Source organism: Piliocolobus tephrosceles, chromosome 4 (genome assembly GCF_002776525.5).
Source record: "Piliocolobus tephrosceles isolate RC106 chromosome 4, ASM277652v3, whole genome shotgun sequence".
Classification (NCBI taxonomy): Eukaryota; Metazoa; Chordata; class Mammalia; order Primates; family Cercopithecidae; genus Piliocolobus; species Piliocolobus tephrosceles.
Genome location: NC_045437.1, coordinates 26,468,375 through 26,494,714, shown reverse-complemented (window position 1 = coordinate 26,494,714; position 26,340 = coordinate 26,468,375). Strand labels below are relative to the sequence as shown.

Here is a 26,340-nt window from a genome sequence, read left to right as displayed (position 1 = left end):
TTGATATAAATTCTACAAATTTATTGAAATTTCACACAATATTTTAAATTGTTGTTGTTACTATTTCTCTTCATTTTATTTTCTGCAGTCATTGCTGTAGTCAAGGAAAACTAGTATCAACTGAGTTACTCTTATAATTTTTTTCTGTTTTCCAACTTTATATAATTGGAATCATACAAGATGCACATTTATACATTTGATTTTTGTGGTCGATATATTTCAGAACATACAAGTTGCTGAATGCATCAGTGTTTTATTTTTTAATTGGTGAGTAGTATTTTGTTACAAGAACATACCTCAATTTGCCGATCAGTTCCCCTATTGGATATTGGGCTATCATAAATAAAACTTAAATGAATATTTTTATACATGTATTTGAAGAGAGCATTGATATTGACATATATGTGCAAATGTCAAAGAATGTATTTACTCTCTTAGGTTAGGTGTATAATTAATTTTATTCAAAATGGCCAAAGAGTTTATTAGAAAAGTAAAATAATTTATACTTCAAATTACAGTATTTTGCACACCCGATTTTTAAAAATTTAGTTAACTATAGCTTTTCTATAATACACGTAGTATCCTACCCTGAGATTTCCACCTACATTTGACTAAAGCATAATGTGTTGAGCAAGGTTTTAAGGTTTTTGAATATACAAGCATCTAATTTAGTGAAATGCCTGTTTTTCTTTTACCTATTTTGTATTGGTTCAATTATTTGTCTTTTGCTTACTGATTTATAATGTATATGTAAATATATATAATAGATAATGAGTTATTTTTCTTTTTTTTCTTTTTTTCTTTCTTCTTTTTTTTATTATTATACTTTAAGTTCTAGGGTACATGTGCATAACGTGCAGGTTTGTTACATATGTATAGTTGTGCCATGTTGGTGTGCTGCACCCATCAACTCGTCAGCACCCATCAACTTGTCATTTACATCAGGTATCACTCCCAATGCAATCCCTCCCCCCACCACACCCCCATGATAGGCCCTGATGTGTGATGTTCCCCTTCCCGAGTCCAAGTGATCTCATTGTTCAGTTCCCACCTATGAGTGAGAACATGCGGTGTTTGGTTTTCTCTTCTTGTGATAGTTTGCTAAGAATGATGGTTTCCAGCTGCATCCATGTCCCTACAAAGGATGTAAACTCATCCTTTTTTATGGCTGCATAGTATTCCATGGTATATATGTGCCACATTTTCTTAATCCAGTCTGTCACTGATGGACATTTGGGTTGATTCCAAGTCTTTGTTATTGTGAATAGTGCCGCAATAAACATACGTGTGCATGTATCTTTATAGCAGCATGATTTATAATCCTTTGGGTATATACCCAGTAATGGGATGGCTGGGTCATATGGTACATCTAGTTCTAGATCCTTGAGGAATCACCATACTGTTTTCCATAATGGTTGAACTAGTTTACAATCCCACCAACAGTGTAAAAGTGTTCCTATTTCTCCACATCCTCTCCAGCACCTATTGTTTCCTGACTTTTGAATGATTGCCATTCTAACTGGTGTGAGATGGTATCTCATTGTGGTTTTGATTTGCATTTCTCTGATGGCCAGTGATGATGAGCATTTTTTCCTGTGTCTGTTGGCTGTATGAATGTCTTCTTTTGAGAAATGTCTGTTCATATCCTTTGCCCATTTTTTTGATGGGGTTGTTTGTTTTTTTCTTGTAAATTTGTTTGAGTTCAAGCAACGGCAGCAAAAGCCAAAATTGACAAATGGGATCTAATTAAACTAAAGAGCTTCTGCATAGCAAAAGAAATTACCATCAGAGTGAACCAGCAACCTACAGAATGGGAGAAAATTTTGGAATCTACTCATCTGACAAAGGGCTAATATCCAGAACCTACAATGAGTTCTTTTTAAATATATACTCTCTATTTTATTCCAGCCTCTGGCTTTATTTTTTACTTTTTTACATTGATTTTTTTTTTGTAACTATGTATATTTGTTTGTTTTGAATTAATAGATTTTTTTTAAGAGAAGTTTTAGGTTTACAGAAAAATTAAGCAGGAAATACAAAGAGTTTCTATATCTTCCCTATACACCTTGCCCCCAGTAGAATTTTTTATATTATAAATATCTTGCATTATCATGGTACATTTTTTACAATGATATACCAATATTACTATGTTATTATTAACTAAAGTCCATAGTTTACATCAGGGTTCATGTTTGTGTGTGTTGTGCAGTTCAGTGGGTTTTCCCAAATGGATAATGTCTTGCATCCACCATTTTGGTATTATACAGACTAATTTCACGGCCTAAAAATTCCCCTGTGCCCCATCTATTCCTCTCTCCCTAACTCCTCCTGAGGTCCTCGCAATCACTGAACATTGTATTTGCTTCATAGTCTTGCCTTTCCTAGATGTCAAATAATTAGAATCCTATGGTATATAGTCTTTTTCAGACTAGCTTCTTTCTCTTAGCAACATGAATTTAATTTCCTTCTAAGTCTTTTTGTATATTGACAGCTCATTTTTTATTACTGAATAATATTCCATTTTAGGGATGTACCATGATTTGTTTATTACTTCAAATATTGAGGGACATCTTGATTGATTCCAATTATGAATAAAGTTGCTATACACATTCACTCAACAGATTTTTCAACAAGGTAATGTAATTGCTAGATCATATGCTGTGACTGTTTAGCTTTGTGGGAAACTCAAAAACTGTCCACCAAAGTAACTTTAGTATTTTATTAAAGCGTTTTTACCAGTAATGACTGAGTTCCCATTGCTCCAAATCCTTACCAGCATTTAGTGTTGTCAGTGCTTTGGACTTTATGCATTGTGTACAATACATAGGAGTGTAGTGCTGTCTCATTGTTTTAGTTTGCCATTCACTAATAAAATATGATGTTGCACATTTTTCATGTTTATTTGCCATGTGTGTCTTCTTTGGTGAGGTGGCCATTCAGATTTTTAGCCTTTTTCTAATTGGACTATTTATTTTCTTAAGAGTTCTTTCTATATTTTGGATACAAGTTTTTTTGCCACATATATGTTTGGCTAACATTTTATTTATCAGTATGTGGCTTTTCTTTATATTACCCTACCACTATCTTTCATCAAGTAGATGGTTTAAACTTTAATGAAGTTCGATTTATCAATTTTTATTTCATGGATCATTCTTTCGGTGTTGTATCTAAAAAATATTTCAAACGTGAGTGACATGCTCTCTCTTATGTTATTGCCTAAAAGTTTATACATTACATTTTACTTTTAGGTCTATGATCTAAAAACACATTTTGAGTAGGGTGTGTGTGTGCATGTGCGTTTGTGTGTGTATGTGTGAAGGTTTTAAGATCTATATTAATTTTTCAATGCAGATGCCCAGTTGTCCAGAATAATTTTTTGAAAAGACTGTATTTTCTTGTTTGTGAGAGATTAGTTGACTATATTTGTTTGAGTATATTTCTGGGATCTGTATTCTGTTCCATTGATCTATTTGTTTACTTATTCACCAATACTACACTGTCTTCGTTATTGTATTTTTATAGTAAGTCTTTACTTCGAGTAATGTCAGTTATACAACTTTCATTTTCTCCATATTATATTGGCTATTCTGAATTTTTTTGCCTTTTCATGTAAACATTAGAGGTAGTTACCTTTGCTTTAACTTTGACTGGAATTGCATTGAATCTATAGATCAAGTTGGAAAGACTCTAAAATATTGAGTAGTCCTATTCAGCAACATGGAATATTTATTCCGTTTCCATTTATTAAGTTTCTTGATTTCTTTCATCAGGAGTTTTATACTTGTAACATATATTAAGTTTATACCTAAATATTTTACTTTTGTGGCATTAATGTAGATAATCTTGTCTTTTTAATTACAATTTCAAGCAGTAATTCTGTAGAAATATACTGAATTTTGTATATTTTTAAATTTTTTATTTCAATAACTTGTGAATACAGATGATTTTAGCTACATGCCTAAGTTCTTTAGTGGTGATTTCTGAGATTTTGGTGCACCCATCACTCTAGCAGTGTACACTGTATCCAGTATGTACACTTTTTTCCTCTCACTCCCCCACCCTTCCCCACCAAATCCTCAAAGTCCATTATATCATTCTCACGCCTTGGCATCCTTATAGCTTAGCCCCCACTTATGAATAAGAATATATGATATTTGGTTTTCCATTCCATTATTTGGCCTTTCCATAAAGGTCTCCAGTTGCATCCAAGTTGCTGTGAAAGACATTATTTCATTCCTTTTCATGACTGAGTAGTATTCCACAGCATATATATGCCACATTTTTTTTTTTTTTTTTTTTTTTTTTGAGATGGAGTCTCACTTTGTCGCCCAGGATGGAGTGCAGTGGCCGGATCTCAGCTCACTGCAAGCTCCGCCTCCCGGGTTTATGCCATTCTCTTGCCTCTTCCTCCCGAATAGCTGGGACTACAGGCGCCCACCACCTCGCCCGGCTAATTTTTTGTATTTTTTAGTAGAGACGGGGTTTCACCATGTTAGCCAGGATGGTCTCGATCTCCTGACCTTGTGATCCGCCCATCTCGGCCTCCCAAAGTGCTGGGATTACAGGCTTGAGCCACCGTGCCCGGCACATTTTCTTTATTCACTTGTTGATTGATAGGCACTAAAGTTTATTCCATAGTTTTGCAATTGCAAATGGTATTGCTACAAACATGCATGTGCATGTGTCTATTTAATATAATGACTTTTTTTTCATTGGTTAGATACCCAGTAGTGGGATTGCTGGATCCAATGGTAGTTCTACTTTTAGTTCTTTAAGGAGTCTTCATACTGTTTTTCATAGCAGTTGTACTGGTTTACATTCCCTCCAGCAGTTTAAAAGTATTCCCTTTTCACCACATCTCCACAAACATCTATTATTTTTTGACTTTTTAGTTGTGGCTATTCTTGCAGAAGTAAAGTAGTATCTCATTGTGGTTTTAATTTGCATTTCACTGATTAGATCCAGAAGTTTGTTGTTTTGGATACTTTGACATTTTGTACAGAAACAATCATATTATATGCATAGAAAGAGAGTTTTATTTCTTCCTTCACAATTTGTGTACTTATTATTTTCCTTTCTGGTGTTATGGCATTAGGTAGGATGTCTAGTAACATGTTGAATAGGAGTGATTAAGAGGGTACATTGTTGCCTTGTTTCTCATATTAACGGTAAAGCATCTAGATTTTCACCATTAAGTATATTGGCTGAAAAAAGTTTTGTACATGTCCTTTGTCATCATTTAGAAAATATTCTCCTTTATTTTTAGCTTGCTTTTACTAGCATTTTATCATGAATATGTTTCAGAAACTGTTAAGCATTTTTTCTAAATCTATTTGTGTGATCATACGACTTTTTTTTAACTTCTTGATATGACATGTTACCTAATTCACTTCTGAGTGTTCAGTTAGTCTTGTATACCTGGAATAACCTCCACCTGGTCATGTTATAATTATTTGTATACATCATTGGATTATATTTGATAATTTATTTTGAGAATTTTTACATCCATGTTCATGAGAGACACCAATCTGTGGATTTTTATTCAGTATCTTTGGTTTATTTTTGTATTAGGGTAATTCTGGCCTCCTATAGTTAAAATACGTTCCTCTGCTTCTACTTTCTGAAACAGATTTTAGAGAATGGGTAGCAATTCTTTCTTCAGTGTTGGACAGAATTTACCAGTGCAGCCATCTGGGCTGGGTGCTTTCTCTTTATTAAGGATACTAAAAAATACTGTTAATTTATTTTCTCTATAAGCCTATTTAGACTAGTTCTCTAGATGTAAGGGTGGTAGATGATGGCGTTTAATGAATTGGTTCATTTCATCTAAGTTATCAAATTTGTGGGCATAGAATGGCTTGGAGATAGTTTGTTTGGCTACACCAAGTCTCATGTTGAAATTTGATCCGCATATTTGGAGGTGGGGCCAGGTGGGAGGTGACTGAATCAAGGGGGTGGGACTTTTACTAATGACTTGGTGCTATTCTCCCAGGAGTTAATGAATTCTTACTCTTTTATTTATTTATTTATTTATTTATTTATTTATTTATTTAAGACAGGTATTTTTCTGTAGCCCAGGCTAAGGTGCAGTGGCTCAATCACTGTTCACTATAGCCTCAATTTCCCAGGCTCAAGCAATCCTCCCACTTCATCCTCCCTAGTATCTGGGACTACAGGCGCACACCACAATGCCTGGTTAATTTTGGTAATTATTTTAGAGCTGGAGTATCATGATTTTGTTCAGGCTGGTCACAAACTCATGGGATCAAGACATCTGCCTGCCTCAGCCTCCTAAAGTGTTGGGATTACTGGTAGCCTTGAGTTCTTACTCTTAGTTCCATCAAGAACTGGTTATTGAAAAGAACTTGGCAACTTTCTCCCCTCTCTTTTTCTTTCTTTCTTGTCATACAATGCCTGCTCTCCTTTGTCTTCTGTTGTTATTGGTAGCTATCTGAGGCCCTCATCTGATGCAAATGTTGGCACCATGCTTCTTATACAAACTGAAGAACTCTGAGCCAAAGAAACCACTTTTCTTTATAAATTACTGGGGATCAGGAATTCCTTCATAGCAACACAAATGAATTAAGGCAGAATTGTTTATAATATTTATTTACTATCCTTTGACTGTTCATGGGGTTAGTCATGATATCTAATAGTATCTAATAGTTATAATATGTGTCTTCTCTCTCTTTTTTATTTATTTATTTTTTTAGACAGAGTCTTGCTCTGTCACCAGGCTGGAGTGCAGTGGCTTGATCTTGGCTCACTGCAACGTCCTCCTCCCAGGTTCAAGTGATTCTCCTGCCTCAGCCTCCAAAGTAGCTGGGACTACAGATGCGCAACCACACACTCAGCTGATTTTTGTATTTTTAGTGGAGATGGGGTTTCACCACATTGGCCTGGATGGTCTCCACCTCTTGACCTTGTGATCTGCCCACCTCAGCCTCCCAAAGTGCTGGGATTACAGGTGTGAGCCACCACTCCCCAGTCTCTTTTTCTTTAGTTAACCTGGCTAGAGTTTTTTCCACTTTATTTGTATTTTCAGCTTTCAGTTTCATTGATTCCTTTATGATCTCCTTTTGTCGATTTCATTGACTACTTTCTCCCTTCCTATTTATTTTTTTGGGCTTAACAAAAAGAAATATTTTTCATGGTTCTAGAGGGTGGAAGTTTAAGATCAAAGTGTCAGAAATGCTGAATTTACCTCAGGTTTAATTTACTCATCTTTTTTAGTTTCCCAAGGTGAAGTTTTATACCATGAATTTGATATTATTTTCTTTTGTAATACATTTATGTAATTATATAAAACCATATATTTTTATTATATATTTATATTTAAGTTATATATTTGTTTATATATAATTATATGTAATGTATATAATATATGATTATGTTTATATTTAACTTAAATACAAATAAAACATGTTTATACCATATAATTATAAATAGCATATCTAAGTTTTTATCTATATAAAGATGTAGATAATACATAAAATACTCTAAAGCAACTACCAAATATTTTAAGTTATTTTGATTAATTTGCTTAGAGTGGAAAGGAAATGGAATCATAGACAAGGCTTAATTATACCTAGACAAGGCAGGAAAAGTTTGAAAACTAAAATAAAGACTGAACAAGACAAATAATCAGGGACATTAATAGAAAATACTTACAAATATGATGGATATGAATGCAATAAGACAATAATTTATTTAAATGTGAATAGTCTAAATATACAAATGACAGAAATAGAGCATACTTAAAATTCAAGGCTCAACAATATGCTGTCTTCAATAAACACACTTTAAATATAAAGTCAAATGTAGATGAAAGAGATAGAGAAAGACATTCCTAATCTAACTCTAATCAAAGAAAGCAGAACAAGGAAAAGTATCATAGATAAATTGGAACATCACATAATGATAAGAAGATTGGTTCTTTGGGAAAACATTGCAATTCTTAACATCCTTGCACTTATCAGAACATCATCAAAATGGATTTTCTTTTGATATCATCATCTTAATTTTGATAACATTACAAATTTTTTTTCTTTTATTGTTAATGCATACTGGGGCTTGTATGAAAAATATTTGCTGCTTTTCTTATCATTACATTCAGGTCTTTTTTTTCAAATTACTCATTTTGTCTGTTAAATTTGTAAAAAAATAAATATTTTTGAAATATATTTTTACTGAACAAATCTGCCTTCTAGTATTTCTGATGTGAAGTCAGTTGTCTCTCTTATTCTGTTTTCTGAGCACATGTTTATTCCTTGGATGCTTTTAAGATTTTTTGACAACAGAATCAAACTAGAAACCAATAATAAAAATATAATAATATTCAAATATTTGAAAAGTGGTAACACTTCTAAATAATTACTGACGTAATCATGAAGAATTTAGGAAATACAAATATTTTATTTGAGTCTTCAGCTTTTATTAATTTGACTATATTGTGCCTATGTTTACATTTATTTGTAATTATCTTGGTTGAAATTCACTGAACAAGGATGTAAGGATTGATTTTCTAACTTGAAACAGGTCACCATTATCTCTTTTTAAAAAAATTCTTCTGTGCCATACTCTTTTCTCCATTTTCTGATTGCAAATTTTCATATATTATTTGAAGTCTAATTACATGCATGTCTGTTAATTCCCATGTCTGGGTTGACTGCACGTCTGCTTCCACTGACGTACCACACACACATACAGACACAAACACACACACACTTCATATACATATATTTCATATCGCACATTCTTTTGGTACTTCCTAAGTGTAGTAATTTTTATATTATTATATTCTGGACACTTTGATGATACAATGCCCTTCCAAGTCTTGATTCTAAGCTTTAAGTGGGTCTACTTTAGTTTGAATTTTTTTCTTATGAGGTACTCTTTACTCATGCATTGCAGGTTTTACTTCTAAGGCATAGTTTTTGTCAACTCTTATGTTAGTGTTCTCAATGTTTATTTAAGATTAGACCATTCTGGTGTGTCAAGACTTTCACCTCTTTCTGTATTTTATACACTGTGAAATTATTTGTTAAAATTTCAGGTATACTGTTCATGCACAGTTTATGATTCCAATACAAATGTTAAGAAAACTCTTACAAAGATATCTTGACTGGGGTCTTCTCTGTTGCTCTGTTCCCTTTGTACTCTGTCCTGCCAACTAGTTCCACAATGGCAGCCCTGAATTCTGATCTGTTTTCTCCTCGCAGCAGGATTTCCAATCTCTGCACATACTTGATTCCCTACAGTAAAATTCTTGTCCAGACAGAATGCTAGAGGGAATGTATACCTTGTCATGTTGCTTCTCTTCTGCTGTCCAATTTCTAAAAACAGTGAATTTATATATTCTGTACAGGCTTATGGTAGTTTACTGTGAGAGCTCAAGTATAGGTAACGCATCTTAGCCTAAACTAAAAATATTTATAGTAGAAATACATTGCATGGAAGTAGTATTATAATTAGTTTTCTTTTATCTTAAAACCACAAAATTATGAAGTGAATATCTAACATGAGTTGGCTTAAAGATACAAGCTAATTTATCTAAAATAAACAAATAAATACATTTACGGTTGACGTGAAGCATACTATTTTAAAACATGTCTTGGAAATAAATTTTATCATTATTGTATTATAATAGTTATAATTACTCTATAGTTTTCCTAATTAAAATTGGATAAGAAGTTAGAAAGTTTAAAATATGTTTAAGAAAAGTTAAGAATAGCTGATGATAAGAGTTGGGAAGTTTGTCACACCTTTGCAATTAATAACAGTTTAAACAAGAAGTAAAATGACTGTTGTATCACTACCACCACGATGTAAGTAAACATATCCATCACAGCTCTATGCATATGTCCAACTGATCAAATTACACTTCCCCCTTGAACAATATGAGTTTCAATTGTGCAGGTCCACTTATATGCAGATTTTTTTCAACCAAACATGGATGAAAAATAGAATGTTTGCAGGATGTGAAACCCAAATATATGAAGGGCCAACTTTTCACATATGTGATTTCCACAGGGCCAACTGCGTGACTAGAGTATGCTCAAATTTTGGCATATATAGAGCCCTGGAACCAATCCTCCATCTATAGCAAGTGACAATTTTATATACGTTAAACATGTGCAGATTTTGGTGGCTGTCAATTTTATCTCCATAAACTTATAACAAACAAAAAGATAAAACCAACAACCAAAGCAAACTTTACTCCTAATTTTTAAGAAAACTTGATTGGGAAGTAATTTGGCCTAATTTAAAAAATATTTTTATGCAAACATTTGAATTTTTTTATATTTATGTAGGTACATAGCAGGTGTATATATTTGTGGGACATGAGATATTTTGATACAGGCATACAATGCATAATAATCACAGCAGAGTAAATGGCATGTCCACTACCTCAAGCTTTTATGTTTTATCTGTTATAAACAACCCAATTATACTTTTAGTTATTTTTAAATGTCCAATAAATTATTTTTGACAATCCTTGTTGTGCTATCAAATATTAGATCTTATTTATTCCCCCTAACTATATTTTTGTACCCATTAACCACTCCACTTCCTCCCCATTCACTACTAAACTTGCCAGCCTCTGGTAACCATCATTCTACTCTTTATCTCCATGAACTCAACTGTTTTAATTTATAGATCCCACAAATAAATGAGAATATGTAAAGTTGGTCTTTCTGTGCCTGGCTCATTGCACTTGACATAATGACCTCCAGTTCCATCTGTGTTTTTGAAATGACAGAATCTCACTGTTTCTTTATGGCTGAGTAGTACTCCATTGTGTACATGTACCTCATTTTCTTTATCCATTTTCCTGTTGATGGACACTAGGTTGCTTCTAAATCTTGACTATGGTGAATAGTGCCTCAATTAAACATGAGAGTGCAGATGTCTCTTCAACATACTGTTTTCCTTTATCTTGGCTATGTATGTATCTGTGGAATTGTCGAATCATATGCTAGTTCTATTTCTCGTTTTTTGAAGAACCTCTAAACTACTTTCCATAGTGTTGGTACTAATTTACATTTCCGCCAACAATATACAAGTCTTGTCTTTTCCTGATATCCTCACCAGCATCTGTTATTGTTTGTCTTTTGGATAAAAGCCATTTAAACTGGAATTAGATGATATCTCATTGTAGGTTTGATTTACATTTCTCTGATGATCAATGATGTTGAACACATTTCCACATGTGTTTGCCATTTGCATATCTTCTTTTGAAAATGTTGATTCCGATCTTTTGTCCATTTGTAAATCAGATACTTAGATTTTCCTTCTTACAGAGTTATTTGAGCTCATTACATATTCTAGTTATTAATCCCTTGTCAGATGAAGAGTTTGCATTTTTTTCTCATTCTTTGAGTTGTCTCTTTGCTTTGTTGATTGTTTCTTTTGCTGCACAGATGCTTTTTAACTTGATGTAGTCCCATTTGTCTATTTTTGCTTTTGTTCCCTGTGCTTGTGGGGTATTGCTTAACTAATTTTTGCCCAAACCAATGTCCTGGAGAGGTTATCAAATGTTTTCTTTTGGTAGTTTACTAACTTGAAATCTTAGATTTAAGTTTTTAGTTCATTTTGATATAATTTTTATATATGGTGAGAGATAGGAGTCTAGTTTCATTCTTCTTTATGTGGCTATCCAGTTTTCCCAAAATTATTTATTGAAAAGGCTGTCCTTTCCTCAGTACATATTCTTGGCACCTTTGTTGAAAATGAGTTTGCTGCAGATGTATGGATTTATTTCTGGGTTCCCTATTCTGTTAGATTGGTCTATGTCTGTTTTTACACCAGTATGATGCTTTTCTGGTTACTATAACTCCAGTATCATTTGAATTCAGGTCATGTTATTCCTGTAGTTTGGTTCTTTGTGCTCACGATAGCTTTGGCTACTCTAGGTCTTCTGTGATTCCATAAAAATTTTAAGATTCTTTTTCTTTTCTTAAGAAGAATGTCATTGGTATTTACACTAGGATTACATTGACTCTGTGTATTTCTTTGAGTACTGTGGATATTTTAACAATATTGATCCTTCCAAACCCTGAACATAAAAATGTTTCTATTTTATTGCATCCTCTGCAATTTATTGTATTAATGTTTTACAGGTTTTATTGTAGAGATTTTTCACTTCTTTCGTGAAGTAAACTGTTATGTATTTCATTTCATTTGTAGCTATTGAAAATGGGATTAGTTTCTTCATTTCTTTTTCAGATTGCTTACTGTTGGAATATAAAAATGTTACTGATTTTTGTATGTTCATTTTATATCCTACAAGTTTACTGAATTGGTTTTATTAGTTCTAACAGTTTTTTGATGGGGTCTAGGTTTTTCAAAATATAAGATTTTATTATCTAAAAACATGTATAATTTAACTTCTTCATTTCCACATTGGATGCCATTTATGTCTTTCTCTTGTTTAACTGCTCTAACTGTGACTTACACTGCTATGTCAAATACCAGTGGTGAACTTTGGCATCCTTGTCTTCTTCCAAATCTCAGAGGAAAGAATTTCACTTTTTCCCCAGTATACTAGCTGGGGATCTGTCATATATGGCTTGTGTTTTGTTAATTACATATTTTTTTTTCTATCCCTATGTTTTTAGGGTTTTTATCATGAAGAGATTGTTGAATTATATTAAATGCTTTTTTCAACATCATTTTGAATAACCACATGGTTTTTCCTTTATTCTGTTGATATACTATATCACATTGCTTGGGTTGCATGTGTTGAATCATTCTTGTATCCCAGGGATAAATCCCACTTGGACAGGATGAATATTCTTTTTAATGTGTTGTTGAATTCAATTTGCTAGAATTTATTGAGGATTTTTATACCAATATTTATCAAGGATGATGGCCTGCAGTGTTGTTGTTTTTTTTTCTATATTTTTGCCTGACTACAGTATCAGGATAATACTGGCCTCACATAATGAGTTTAGAAGTATTTCTTTCTTTCCCTGTTTCTTGTTTTTATCAAGTTTGTCAATGATCAGATGGTTGTAGATGTGTGGTGTTCTTTTTGAGGCCTCTGTTCTGTTCCATTGGTCTATATATCTGCTTAGGTACCAGTAACATGCTGTTTTGGTTACTGTAGCCTTGTAGTATAGTTTGAAGTCAGGTAGCATGATGCCTCTAGCTTTGTTATTTTTGCTTAGGATTGTCTTGGCTATGCGGGCTCTTTTTTGGTTCCATATGAACTTTAAAGTAGTTTTTTCCAATTCTGTGAAGAAAGTCATTGGTAACTTGATGGGGATGGCATTGAATCTATACATTACCTTGGAGGGTATGAACATTTTCAGGATATTAATTCTTCCTATCCATGTGCATGAAATGTTCTTCCATTTGTTTGTGTTCTCTTTTATTTCGTTGAGTAGTGATTTGTAGTTCTCCTTGAAGAAGTCCTTCATATCCCTTGTAAGTTGGATTCCTAGGTATTTTATTCTCTTTTTTGCAATTTTGAATGGGAATTCATTCATGATTTGGCTCTGTTTTTCTGTTATTGGTGTATAGGAATGCTTGTGATTTTTGCACATTGATTTTGTATCCTGAGACTTTGCTGAAGTTGCTTTCAGGTTAAGGAGATTTGGGGCTGAGATGATGGAGTTTTCTAAATACACAATCATGTCATCATCTGCAAACAGGGACAATTTGACTTCCTCTTTTCCTAATTGTATACCCTTTATTTCTTTCTCTTGCCTGATTGCCCCGGCCAGAACTTCCAACGCTATGTTGAATAGGAATGGTGAGAGAGGGCATCCCTGTCCTGTGTCAGTTTTCAAAGGGAATGCTTCTAGTTTTTGCCCATTCAGTATGATATTGGCCTGAGTTTGTCATAAATAGCTCTTATTATTTTCAGACGCTTTCCATCAATGCCCAGTTTATTGAGAATTTTTAGCATGAAGGACTGTTGAGTTTTGTCTAAGGTGTTTGCTGCATCTGTTGAGACAATCATGCAACAAACCTGACAAAAACAAGAAATGGGGAAAGGATTCCCTATTTAATAAATGCTGCTGGGAAAACTGGCTAGCCATATGTAGAAAGCTGAAACTGGATCCCTTCCTTACACCTTACACAAAAATTAATTCAAGATGGATTAAAGACTTAAATGTTAGACTAAAATCATAAAACCCTAGAAGAAAACCTAGGTAATATAATTCAGGACATAGGCATGGGCGAGGACTTCATAACTAAAGCACCAAAAGCAATGACAACAAAAGCCAAAATAGAGAAATGTGATGTAGTTCAACTAGAGAGCTTCTGCACAGCAAAAGAAGCTACCATGAGAATGAACACGCAACCTATGGAACGGGAAAAAATGTTTGCAATTTACACATCTGACAAAGGACTAATATCCATAATCTACAAAGAATTTAAACAAATTTACAAGAAAAAAACAAACCACCACATCAAAAAGTGGCCAAAGGATATGAACAGACACTTCTCAAAAGAAGACATTCATGCAGCCAACAGACACATGAAAAAATGCTCATCATCACTGGTCATCAGAGAAATGAAAATCAAAACCACAATACGATACCATCTCACACCAGTTAGAATGGCGATCATTAAAAAGTCAAGACACAACAAATGCTGGAGAGGATGTGGAGAAATAGGACCACTTTTGCACTGTTGGTGGGACTGTAAACTAGTTCAACCATTGTGGAAGACAGTGTGGAGATATCTCAAGGATCTAGAACTAGAAATACCATTTGATCTAGCCATCCCATTATTGGGTATATACCCAAAGCATTATAAATCATGCTACTACAAAGACATATACACACGATGTTTATTGCGGCACTATTCACAATAGCAAAGACTTGGAACCAACCCAAATGTCCATCAATGATAGACTGGATTAAGCAAATGTGGCACATATACACAATGGAATACTATGCAGCCATAAAAAGGATGAGGTCATGGCCTTTGCGGGGACATGGATGAAGCTGAAAACTATCATTCTCGGCAAACTATCACAAGGACAGAAAACCAAACACTGCATGTTCCCACTTATAGGTGGGAATTGAATAATGAGAACACTTGGACAGAGGGTAGGGAACATCACACACTGGGGACTAACCTGGGGTGGGGGCCTGGGGAAGGAATAGATAGCATTAGGAGAAACACTTAATGTAAATGACGAGTTAATTTGCAGCAAAACAACAAGGCACGTGTATACCTATGTAACAAATCTGCACCTTGTGCACATGTACCCTAGACCCTAAAGTATAACAAAATATAAATGTGTATGTGTGTGTGTATATACATACACATATACACGTGTGTGTGTGTGTGTGTGTGTGTATGTATATATTTCGTCCTCTATTTTTTGGAATAGTTTGACTATAGTTGGTTTGAATTATTTTTAGATTGGTAAAATTCAGGAGTGAAGTTATTGATCTTGATCTTTTCTTTTTTGGAACACCTTTTTATTACAACTGTAGTATCAGTCATTATTATTCATTCGTTCAGGTTTTAGATTTCTTCATGGTCTCATCTTGCTGGGTTGAATGTGTTTGGGAATTTACTCATTTCTTCTAGGTTTTCCAATTTATTGGAATATATTTGCTCTTAGAGCCTGTAATGATTCTTTGAATTTCTCTGGTCTCAGTTGTAATATGTCATTCATCTTTGATTTTAATTATTTACTTCTCTGCCTTTTTTATTTAGCCTGGATAAATGATTGTTGATTTTGTTAATCTTTTCAACAAACCATGTTTCTGTTTCATTGATCTTCTGTATTGTTTTTCTTATTTCAATTTCATTTATTTCTGTTCTGCTCTTCATTATTTCTTTTCTTTTACTAATTTTGAGCTTAGTTTCCTCTTGCTTTTTCAGTGTCTTAAGATGTATTATTAGGTCGCTTCTTTGAAGTGTTTCTACTTTTTTGATGTAAGTGCTTACTGCTACAAGCTTTCCTTTTCCTATTGCTTTTTCTGTATTCTGTAGGGTTTAGTAGGTTTCATTAGTTTTAAGGACTTTTCTAGTTTTCTTCTTAGTTTATTCATTGACCCACTTATCATTCTGGAGCATATTGATTAATTTTGAAGTGTTTGTAGAGTTTCTAAGATTCCTCACGTGCTTGTTTGCTAGTTTTATTCCATTATGGTCAGAGAACATACTTGATATTATTTCAATTGTTTAGATTTTCAAAACATGTTTTGTGGCCTAACATATGATCTACCCTTGAAAGTGAGAAATAAGAATGTGTGTTCTGCAGTCATTAGATAAAATCTTCTGTAAATATTGATTGTGTCCATTTGGTTTACAGTACAGATTAAAGTTCCAATGTTTATTTGTTGATTTTTTTGTCTAGATGATCTTTCCATTGCTGAAAGTGGTGTGACGAAGTCTCTAGCTATTATTGTTTTAAGATCTGTTTTTCTCTTTAGCTACAAAGACAAAAAAGAGAAAAAAAAATGGTTCATATATATAAGTGCTCTTGTATATATATGTTGCTCAATTTACAAGTGTTATATCTTCTTGCTGAATTGATCCCTTTATCATAATAAAGTAATAATTTTCTTTGTCTCTTCTTATATTTCTGTCTTGACATCTATTTTGTCTAAATATAGCTACTCCTGCTTTTTTGTTGTTGTTTTCCCTGGCACAGAATATGTTTTTCCATCCCTTATTTTCCATCTCTTTATTTTATAGATGTAGTGTTTCCTGTACACAATAGGTTGTTTTGTCTTTCTTTTTTTATCCATTTAACCAGATTGTTGGGTCTTATTTTGTTTTTGTTTTTGTTTTTGTTTTTGTTTTTTTAATTCATGAACTACACTATGTCTTAGATAGGAGGGTTCACACCATTTGCATCTATTGTCATTATTGAGAAGTAGGGATTTACTCCTCCATTTTTTTTTCTGGTTGTCTGTCTTCCTTTATTCCTTTCTTTCTTATTTTTTTTAACCTCATTATCCACTCGAAACTAATAGCATAAAAATACAAACAAGCAAGCAAAGAGAAAACTAATAAAAACTTTACATTTTAACTTTGTCTACTTGCTTTTTAACTTTCTGTTTTTTCTGTTTATATCTTACTATACTATGTCTTAAAAAGTTGTTGTAGTTATTTTTAATTGGTTCTTTTTTATCTTTCTAGTCAAGATATGAGTAGTTTATACACAATAATTACAGTGTTATAATATGTATAATATTCTGTGTCTTTCTGGGTACTTACTATTGCTAGTGTGTTTTGTACCTTCAGATGATTTCTTATTGCTAATTAACATGTTTCCTTTACATTAAGGAACTCCCTTTAGCATTTCTTGTAGGTTAGGTCTGGTGTTGATGAAATCCCTTGACTTTAGTTTGTCTATGTAAGTCTTTATTTCACCTTCAATTCTGAAGGCTGTTTCTACTGGATATACTATTTTAGAAGAAAATAGCACTTTAAATATATCATGCCACTCTCGTCCTCAGATTTCTCAGATTTCCACTGAGAAATCTGTTGCCAGGTGCATTTAACCTCCTTTGTATGTTGTTTGTTTATTTTCTCTTGCCAATTTCAGGATGCTTTCTTTATGTGTCCTCGAGCTTTGGAAGTTTGATTAGTAAATGCCTTGTTAGTCTTATTTGGGTTAAATCTGCTTTGTGTTCTATAAACTTCTTGTCCTTGAATATTTATATTTTTCTCTAAGTTTTAGAAGTTCTCTGTTATTATCTCTTTGAATAAACTTTCTACTCTCATATCTCTCTCTCCTCTTTAAGGCCAATAACTCTTAATTTTCCCTTTTGAGGCAGTTTTCTAAATCTTGTAGACATCCTTCATTCATTTTTATTCTCTCTCTTTTTTGAGGGGGGTGGTGGTCTATTCTGTGTTTTTTTCAAATAGCCTGTCTTCAGCCTAATTGTTTCTTCTGTTTAATCAATCCTGCTCTTAATATACTCTAATGCATTCTTCAGTGTACATTTTTCAGCTCCAGAATTTCTGCTTGATTCCTTTTAGTTGTTTTAATCTCATTGTTAAATTTATCTGATAGAATTCTGAATTCCTTCTTTGTGTTTTCCTGAGTTTCCTCAATATGTTACCAGGGAGTGTGGAGTCCTCGGTTCTTAGACTTACCTGGGAGAAGGAATTCAGCAAAGAGACCACTTAGGCAAAAATAGAGAATTTCCTGAAGAAAAGTAGAGAGCAGAGAGTTTATCTCGAGAGACAGTACACTCGAAGATGAAGCAGAGAAGGCTGTTGAAAGTCAATGAGCCAGCAGCAGCCCCGAGAGTTCTGCACTGGGTTTTATTGATGCCAGATATTTTCTTGAAGTTTCTGCCTCTGTCTTAAGTCTCCATGTTTTTATTTGTCTACTTTTCCCACTTCTGCTTTAGTCACTAACTAGTTCCCATCCCAGGGTGGTGGGATTCTCAGTGACTATTACTTGATGTGCATGTGTGGGCCTGGTGATGGATACCAATTCTACCCAATGGCTGCATTGCTCATTCCTGTCAACCCAGGAAGGTTGAATAGTGGTCAAATCTGTATGTATTGTGCCTTTGTATCTCTTAAGAATTTCTCCTTTGCCCTCTTCTCTTTCTTATAAGCTGTATTCTGATGGGTTAACTACAGAATAATTAGTGGGCATCTTAACGGTGTTCTTTTCAGCATAGGTACTTCCCATCTTCTCTTCTCATATCCGGCATGCATGTCTTAGGTGGTCTCTGGGATGTGAAATTTTCCAGACCTCCCTTTTCTCAGAGGTTCTCTCTCATGCTCATATCTAGCTATCTGCCTACTCTAACAAAAACAGTTATTATGAATCCTCTCTTTGAAAGGTCACATAGCTCTATCTTTCCAGAATTAGTACCTGGTGCCTTATTTAGTTCATTTGATGAAGCCATGTTTTCCTGATTAGTCTTAATACTTGAAGATGTTCATCAGTGTCTGGGCATTAAAGAGTTTGGTATTTATTGTAGTCTTTTCAGTCTGTGCTTGTTTGACTCATCCTTCTTGGGAAGTCTTCCTAAGTATTTGAAGGAACATGTGTGTTGTAATCTTTGGTGTCTTTGGTCACTGAAGCCATATCTGCATAAGAGAATCCCAGGCTCAGTATTTAATGCTGTGGCTCTTGCAGACTCATGGAGGTACTGCTTTGGTGGTCTTGAGTGAGATCTGAGAGAATTACCTGCATTACCAGGCAAAGGCTCTTGCTTTCTTTCTTTTCCCAGTTTTAAGCAAACGGAGTCTGTCTCTCTGTTCTGAGCTGCCTGCAGTTGGGGTAGGGGTGACACGGGCACCCCTGTGGCCCCCACCACAGGGGCTGCACTGGTTGTCTCCCAAGGCCCACAGTAACCACTGCTTGGCTATCATCTGTGTTCACTCAAGTTTGGAGGGCTCTAAAATCAACACATGGTGAATCTAGCACAGGCTTATATTCTTCTTTTCAGTGCAGTGAGTTTCCCCTGGTCCTGGGTGGGCCCAGAGATGTCACCCAGGATTCAAGACCTGAAGTCAGGAACCTTAGAAATCTATGTGGGTTCTCTACTATACTGAAGCTAAGCTGTCATCCAAACCACGTGAAAAAATCCCTCTCAGTCTCTCCTCCTACTTTCCTCAAGCAGAGGAGTCTTTCCCTGTAGTCATACCACCTCAGGCCCATGACAAGTACTGCCTAGCTACCGCCAATGTTCACTCAAGGTCCAAGGGCTCTTTTGTCAGCTGCCAGGCCTGGATCTCTCCCTTCAGGGAAATGGGCTTCCCTCTGCTCCCAGGCAGGTTCACAAATGCTGTTCAGGATCCAATGCCCATAATTGGTACCCCAGGATTACTTTTGGTGTTCTACCCCACTGTGGTCAATCTGGTCCACCAGCTGCAAGATAAAGTCCCTCTGCTTTCTTCAAACAGGATTCTCTCCCCATGACCACCATGGGAATGTGCTTGGTCACACCTGAAGACAGTAGAGCTCTGAGTCTTATCCAAGGCCCACAGCAAGTACTGCTTGCCTACCACTGCTGATAATTCAGGGGCCAGGGGCTCCTTTAGTCAGCAGGTGATGAGACCTGCTGGAATTGGATTCTTCCCTTAAGGATAGTGGGTTCCCTTCTGGCCCAGGGTGTGTCTGGAAATGTCATGCAGTAGCTAGGGCCTGAAATTGGGGGCTCAGGTCTTTGCCTTATCCTACCGTGGCCGAGCTGGAATCCAAGTTGCAAGACAAAATCCTCTTTAACCTCCCATGTCCTATTTTCAAGCAGAGGAAAAGGTCTCTCTCAGAGGTGCTGGTTGTGCTGTTGGTGGTTTGGAGAGAGGTGGCAGAAGTACACATTTGGCTACCCAAGTTGGTGTCTCTCTAGGTCACACCCCCCCACCCCCAAGTCCACTGGCTCTAAACCCAGCAAAACACCAGGACTTGTCCAAGAATTATGGTTCTTGTGGCCTACAAGGGCTTTCAAGTTTATTTTAGACCCCAGAACATTTTAGCCCATGGTGGCAGGACTTGCTGGCATTTGACTTCTGACCACTGGGGTGGGCAATTCCCCTCTGGCCAGGGTTAGTCTAAATGCTTTCTCCATGGGTGCCAGCTGAGTTCTATCCCATGTTGTTTTCCACTGTGACAGGGCAGCATTGAGTTCCAATGCAAAGTTTCATAATCACTACATTCACCTTCTCCAACACATAGATTCTCTCTTCTCACCATGTGGCTCCTGCAAGAGGGTAAGAGAAGAGTGGTCCAGTTAATTCAGGACTGTCCTTTCTACCTTTTTCAGTGCCTCTTTTATTAATATGATGGTAAAATCAGGTACTGTGATCAATCACCTGATTTTTCATTCTTATGAAGATGCTTTTTTGTGGATAATTGTTCAATCTGATGTTCCTGTGGGAGGAATGATCACTGTAGGCTTGTACCTGGCCATCTTACTCCAACTCCTCTGCTACAAATAAAATTTTTTTAAATGTTAAACTCAGATATTTTATTAGCTTGGATTCTCCAGAGACACATAAAACATATGTAATTGTATTAAAAGGAATTGGTTCTCAAGATTAAGGAGGCCAGAAATTTCCAAGAGCTGCAGTTGGCAAGCTGAAGGTACAGGAGAACTATGGTATAGTTTCAGTGTGAGTCCAAAATACTGAAATGCTAGAGAGTATGTCGTATTGAGTTCCAGATTGAGTCTGAGTCCAAAGCAGGAGAGGATTGATACATTGGCTTGCAGATAGGCAAAGAGAGTAAATTCTCTCTTACTCAGCTTTTTATTTTGTACTCAGGACTTTAAGGGATTGTTTAAAGACTAGTCACCCATACTGAGGTGTGCAATCTACTTTACTAAATCTATCCATTCAAATTTTTCTTTCTTCTATTCCTCACAGACCCATCCAGAATAATGTTTAACCAGATATCTGGATACTCTGTGGTCCTATCTGGACACACAAAGTTAACTGTCACAAATATACCCCTTGTTAACTTGGTATGCATATGCATCTTCTTCAACCATACATAGTCCCCCCCAAAAAAAAAATTAAAAAAGGAAGGAAGGAAGGAAGGAAGGAAGGACAGCAAGAAGGTCATAAATCCACCTAATATGACACAACTATTTTGCATAAAACCAAAAACACACTGACCCTTTTCCGAGAAGAGAAGGTAAAGACCTTGAGTAATGCATACTTTCCTCCTTGGTATCTCATAGGTTGCATGCTATAATGATAAATTAATAATGAAATATTTTAAGGTAAAGTTAATATATCTTATGTTACATGATAAGGGGATAAGAGAATGAAGAACAAAGATTTGAAATATACACACATATTCACGACAAAATAGGGAGGAAATATTCATCACAATTACGTCTTTATTTTTCTAACTGGCCATATGGTTGTAGTTGGTACTTTTTACATGATCCATTTTATATTTTGTTTACATTCAGCAAACACCTCAGCAGGACATGGTTTTTCATCTGGTGGAGTTACTGAACCCTTCATTCCTGAAGGATTTGTATCATTAGTGGTCCTGAAGGGATTGGGTTGTAATTTTCATTGACTTTAAATACAGAGTATGGGAACACTAAGATATGATCTGAAGGAACCCCTGTATGCCAGACACACTCTTCCTTATCTCCATTGTGGATTAGCTGCTGCATTTCTCCTCAGTCATCAAGTTTAATCTCTGCAGCCAGCACAGTAACTCTCTTCTTTCTCTGTTGACTTAGATGCATGAGGAGCCCGAAGTGTCTAGGCAGCATTATTTACTTTCACTTCAAAAAAATTATTGATGTATCTTTCAGAATCAGCTCTCCTATCTTTGGAGGTAAGACCTCTAACCCGGCAGAGCACAAGAATGTGCAAAGAGTAAGCAAAATTTTCTAGTGGGTCATTACAGATAATAACACATGATGTCACTCTTATTTCTAGGTCTTGATTCCTAAGCCTGTGAATCCCAGCTACAGGAAAAACAGCACCATATATTAGGCATTAATTCAAAGCATATACAACCTTCTAGGGAACCTTGGCCCAACTCCACAAGGTATTGCCAACCAGTTGGCACAGAAACTAAATTTTAATAGGCCTTTCCATCATTCTATTAAATCGGCTGCCACAGAGTGATGAAGATCATGGTGGGGTCAGAAACTCCATGAGCATGGGCCCATTTATGCTTTTTTTTTTTTTTTTTTTTTTTTTTGCTGTGAAATGAGTTCCTTTGTCAGAAGCAATGCCATTTGGAATATCAGGAGGCATTCTGCAAATTCTGCAAGCGCAAATATGGTAGTTTTGGCAGAGGTATTGCCTGCAGGGAAGGCAAATCTATATCCAGTGTAAATGCCTATTTAGTATTTACTAAGGACAAAACATTATCTCTTCCAAAATGGAAGTCAACCAATGTAATTATCCTGCCACGATGTAGCTGACTGATCATTTGGGGGATGGTGTCATATTGAAGGCTCAGTGTTGGTTTCTATGGCTGAGAGCTTCAGCATTCAGCAGTGGCAGTAGTGAGATTGGTCTTGGTGAATGGAAGTTCATATTGCTAATCCCAAGCATAACCTCCATCCCAGCCATCATAGCCAGTTTATTCATAAGCTCACCAGCTGATGACAGAGGTGACTGGGCAAAGTGGCTGGCCGGTATTCATAGAACAGGCTATCCTGTCCAATTCATTATTAAACTGCTGGTATGTTGAGGTTATCATTTGGTGACAATGAACATGGGTGTTCACATTTTTGTCCATTCAGATTGATCTGTCCACATACTACTTACCCAAATTTCCTCATCACCAGTTTTTCAACCATGCTCTTCCCAAGGTCCTAGTCATAGAACCATACCATTAGTCACAGCTTGTGAATTGGTACACAATTGCACAGGTGGTCATTACTCCTTCCAAGCAAAGTGAAAAATGAGGAGCATTGCTCAAATTCTGCCACTAGCAAGGTTTACCTTCATCATTTCTATTCACAAATGTTATAGAAAGGGCCTATACGCTATAGCTGTCCACATTCAGTTGGTATCTGCATATTTTGCAGCACCATCTGCAAAACAGGCCTGAACCTTCTTTTATTTAGTAAAACTGATCACAGGGAATTATCTGTGAGGCCACAGAGGAAGTCTGAGAGAGAGAAGTCTGAGAGAGAGAAGGAGTGGGGACCGTAGAAATTTTTGCTACTTCTTCAAGTAACTTATTTGTGCCTTCAAGGCCTACTAAGGCCATGTCACCTATATACAACATCCATTTGATGATGGAACTCTGTAGTGCATGTCTAATTTTATGACTTGGTGAGTCAGGTAATAGTACACTCACTCAGATCACATGGCAAATTGGTAGACAATAGTTAAATGTTCAGTTTGTAAGACTCAGTAGGAGACCAAGACTGCCTCTCAAAGAGGACGCAGTTACCTGCTGACAATAGCAAGGCTTTTTTTTTTTTTTTTTTTTTTCCAGAACTCTATCTATGAGAGGGTCATATCTTCAAAGGATTGGATGAGACACACACATATTGAGAAGGTCAATCTGTTGTATTTAGACTACTGATTCAAATATTAATTTCATCCAAAAACATCCTCACAAATACACCCAGAATATTGTTTAACTGAATATCTCTGCATCCCACGGCCCAATCAAGCTGACACATAAAATTAACCATCACAGATTTATTTAAATTTTTTAGTTTGTCCTGTATGTACATGTTTAATTTCTTAAATTTCTAAAAACAAACAAAAAATCCTGCATTAAGGCAAAACTAAAATAATACTGTTGAAAAATAATAGCACGTTTAAAAAGTAATGTAATTGGGCTTCTAATACATAACATTCTTTACTTATCCACCTTTTTCATCTTTTGCTATTTGTTTCCTTTCATCAAATTATATATGTTTTCTTTCTATCCTCTTAAAATAAGATGACTAGTAATATAAAGATAAAGGTACAAAAATATTAATTATAAATGGTTTGAAAAAGGCATTTCAAAAAGGTAGTTGTTAACAGTATCGTTAACACATAGAGATTTATAAGATGTAGCTCATGTTAAAAAGGCAAGTTTTATTTATGATCTGACTTTTCTAATTGTATTTATGTGAAAAGTTAGTGTTAAAAAAGAGGAAGTATTTATGGTCTTCAAGAAATATATGTTGAATGATTTAATAGAAGAATATCAGTCTTTCCCTTATGTATTTTACAGCTTAGTGGGCATGGTAAACAATTACATCAAATGTGATGAGTATCATGATAGGGAATGAAGTATGTTATCTAAGTCAAGAGCAGGCTCATCCATCCTAATCTAGTGAGTTAGGAAAGGCCTCCCTAAGGAGGAAATTGAAAATGAGATATGACAAACATTTAGTTAGAGGAAAATACAAAAAGAAGGGAAAGGTGTAAAAAGGTGAGGGAAACAGATGCAAACATCAGGCTTGAAAGCTAGGACAGGCCTTCTGAGACATAAAGACAAAACAAAACAATTGCTATGTATAGAGTGTATGGCAAGAGGGAAAAGAGGCAGAGATGCCTCTGGGATTCAGGGCCAGATTATCCAGGATGTATAAATAAGGTCATAGAATTTAAGGAATTACAATAACAATAAAAGTAAAGATTTAAAAACAATTATACTATTTTCATAAAATAAACTTAGATTTAAAAACAAGCAAGCCATATGGCCAATATAACACTGAAATACGCATGATGCTAACCCTGGTTTTTATGACTTCAGGTTTACAGTTTGTAAATGCTGTGACTTGAAGATTTTTAACCTAGATTCTAATATGACTACATTTGTGATGTGAAAAAAAATCGCCTGTTTAGTTTGAAAAATTGCTTGGCGTAGAGCAACAGTGGAGGCAGCATGATTAGAAGATTGGTCTGGTGGTCCACAGAAGATGAAGGAAAAGATATGATGTAGCCATAGAGATGAAGACAGATGTCTTGAGAAGATATTTCAGAGATAGGAAGGCTACATGTGATAATTATTTTGATGCTGAGCTTGCAAAGAAGGTGTAAAACATGAAACATCTCTAATTTTGGCTATGTTTAAAAAACAGAATTTAAATAGTCAAATAATTCAAAGATAAAATGGAGTGCTCAAGAAATAGGTGAGGGCAGGATGTAAATGGGAATTGTAAAGTATATGATGTAAGTCAACACAGCAGGGATAAGCTAGTTAAAACTCCAGTTTAATTTAAAATTTACTCTTGGTAATTTTGAATATACAGTTTATTATCATTTATTATAATCACCATGCAGGGCAAAAGACCACTGAAGCTTATTACTCCTGAATAAATAAAACTTTGCATTCTTTGATCAATATCTTCCACCTCCATCCACATCCTTGTAAATGTTCTTACCACAAAAACTAAAAATAAGTATGTGAGGTGACGGATTTGTTAATTAGTTTGATTTAATTTATAATATAAGCATATATCAAAATATCATAATGTACCCATGATTTTATGATATAAACAATTACTATTTTCAATTAATTTTTAAAAATTTATAATTTCAGAATCGTGTTAGGATTGTAAAATCTTTAAGATTGTTTTTCAATTCATAATTTCTAGGAGTACATGGTCTGTTTGTTTTAAATATTCAATCATCAGTCTACTACATTAAGAAGTTATTTTTACAGATGGGCATTTACCAATGAAAAGAACATAGTTTATGAAAAAAATACTATTTTTTCCTAATACATAGTACATATGGCCAGAGGACGAGCTGTGAGTTTTATGTTAGTTGAAATTTAAAAGGTACAAAAAATATAACATTTTCTAAACATGAAAACATGGTGGTTGAAAAAGTATTCTCCCAGAGTCACATAGAAAATAAGTAATTACAAATCTCTTTCTCTCTCTGATTAGTCTCTCTGAATACAGAGTCTGTGCTTCTACAATGTTACACGGTAGTTCCCCCTTAATCATG

At 35.0% G+C, this 26,340-nt stretch overlaps 1 protein-coding gene across 2 annotated transcripts in view; it reads left to right on the top strand.

Annotated features, from left to right (window-relative positions):
- CDH9 (cadherin 9) overlaps nt 1-26,340 on the top strand; it is a 161,421-nt gene that overhangs the window by 92,474 nt on the left and 42,607 nt on the right. The gene's annotated exons all lie outside the window — the stretch shown is intronic.